A 2,478-nucleotide genomic window follows, 5' to 3' on the forward strand; every position below is an offset into this window, starting at 1 on the left:
AGACGTGTTTTTCCTCATGGACGCTACACTTGTGTTTCCCTCCCAGAGTCCCGCCTTTGTGAAGACAGTTATCAGTGCGTTGTTATTCCACTTTCTCCTGGGAAGCTCAATCTTGAATTAGTCTGTGTAAATCAACTCAAGTAATTCACCAGACTTTTGTCAACTGAGGGTCATCTTTGAATGAGTAACAGTCAGAGTTGTTTGTAATTATTGTCATGGCATATGTTTATGTGTAGCCATTCAGTTAATTCAGTCAATTGTAGTGAATATCAGTGTTCATCAATGTTCATGCTTTAACAGTTGAATTGTCATTCACCCAGTGTAAGAAGTAATATAACGTAAATACGTCTGTCGTCTAGACAAGAGAGTTGTTTGTGTTGTCATGCTGCGTCCCCTGACACCGCTCCAATATTTCTCCAGATCCCATTGTGATTCTTGCATTGCTCAACAACTGTCCCGGATGTAGTAGAAACCCAGCAGGGACCACATATGAAACGATGGCACCGATGCGGCCTGATTAATGTGCTCCACTGCCTCGTTGGGCCAGACCCCAGACTCGCTATGTGTCTGGCTACAACCGACCATAACAACGGTCGTGAACCCCAGTGTTCCACCTTGGGACCCTCCCTGGAAGTATATGTCCACAGAGAGTGTTGTGACATGTATGTTAGGGATAATTAGTTGGAAATAATTATCCCATGTTGGGTAGTGGACCCCAGGTATCTGCTGATGTCATTATTAACGTGTATGTTGAGTAAGGTCTTGTAACTGTATTGAGAAGTACCACTTGGAGTGGCAGTAAAGGATTCTACAATGAGGGCCATGTACTAGGTATTGTGAGTAGGGCCAAGGAACTGGTCCTGTTATGCCATGTAATGTAACACCAGTAAGGTTGTGTGCAGTAAGAATGTAAGATCTGAGTAATTACTGTTGCGTAAAGAAATAAGTAAAGAAGAAAGTACTGAGTCTGCAATAAGCCCAAGAGTTGAGCCTGGTAGTTATAAATTAATAATATATCTTTTTCCCTTTGGTTTCATATTAATAAATTTGTTTTTTAGAGTACTTTAGGCGTATTCATTTCTCCCACAGTATTTTACCTTTATTTCCGTCCAAGTGACTTGATACCAGAATTACCATACCCATGTGCCTAGACCCTCGACCATGCTACCAAAAGAATGGCCATGCTACCAAAAGAATGACCATGCTACCAAAAGAATAGGTGACAGAACCGAGTAAGAGTAAGAACTAAGATAAGAGAAGTAAGTAAGATGAGGGTGGTGTACCGGTGTTATGTTGGTGGAAAACACGCGCCCTCACAAGGATATCTTGTAGCAGATCACATAACTCTTAATAAAAATGGAGTCCCTCTTTTCGTTCTTGGCAGAGGGCCAACTACATCAATGATTACTTTACTGAAGGGCTTATCTATAATTGGAATGGGTTTCAAGGGTGCTGGCTTAATCAACTGGCTAGGTTTTCCAGCTACCTGGCAAACATGGCAAGTTTTACAGTAATCAGATACATCCTTCCTTAGCCCAGGCCAAAAGAAGTTAGGTATAATTTTCTTATAAGTCTTGTTAACCCTCAGATGCCCTCCAACAAAATCATGTGCTAAGCTCAATACATCCTTCCGGTAACAAGACGGTACTACAATTTGATGAACTTCTTCCCATGCTTCATCTCCAGAAACATCAACAGGTTCAACTTACACATAAGAACTCCCTCATCAACATAGTAACTGTTATCGCCGCTGGCTTCAGCTACAGTGCTGGCGTGTGATGCCATTAAATCTTTCGACCCGTGACCTCGCCAGATGTAGAAGTGCTTACAGACAAGTCCTGGTTCTACTGAGTGGACTGTCTTCAACTGGTGGGCGGTGATGCCTGCCCTCCATGAGCCGGGGATTGTTCTCTCTAGTGATGCTGTGAAGACCAGCCTTTCCTGTCTGGAGAATTTGTGCTGGGAACGATTTAGCAATACCGTTGGTCTCTTGGAACACCATACTGATCTGCATTGACCAAGACTCTGTGTGGGCACGGCTCATGATGACATACCCCTCGGTACTGAAATATTGTTAACTATTTACTTACCTGCTTTCAATACTAACCTGGAGTAATAAGACAATACAGAATGAAGCGTTTAAGATTAATAGAGTTAAGGAACTTTGTGTTATGTCTGTATGTTTACGATTGTAATTAAGATAAAATTGTGTGAGACTAACTAATTATGTATCAGATGGATCACCTTTGTAATATTATGAACGCCTTCTGCAGGTTTTGACCACATCAATAAATATTGAATGCGCCAAAAGACGGCTCTAACTATCTTCGACTTGTTCGTCACCTGAACGCCCTTAATTGCCATGCCATAGTAACAATTGGGTTTGATGTGAATCCTTCACATCCAATGCCTTTCGTAGCAACATCGTTAATTTTGGGTGATCTTGTTGAGTTTCCTTCAACCAACATATCCATGTCC

The sequence above is a fragment of the Homarus americanus genome, unplaced genomic scaffold (assembly GCF_018991925.1).
Source record: "Homarus americanus isolate GMGI-L3 unplaced genomic scaffold, GMGI_Hamer_2.0 scaffold34921, whole genome shotgun sequence".
NCBI lineage: Eukaryota > Metazoa > Arthropoda > Malacostraca > Decapoda > Nephropidae > Homarus > Homarus americanus.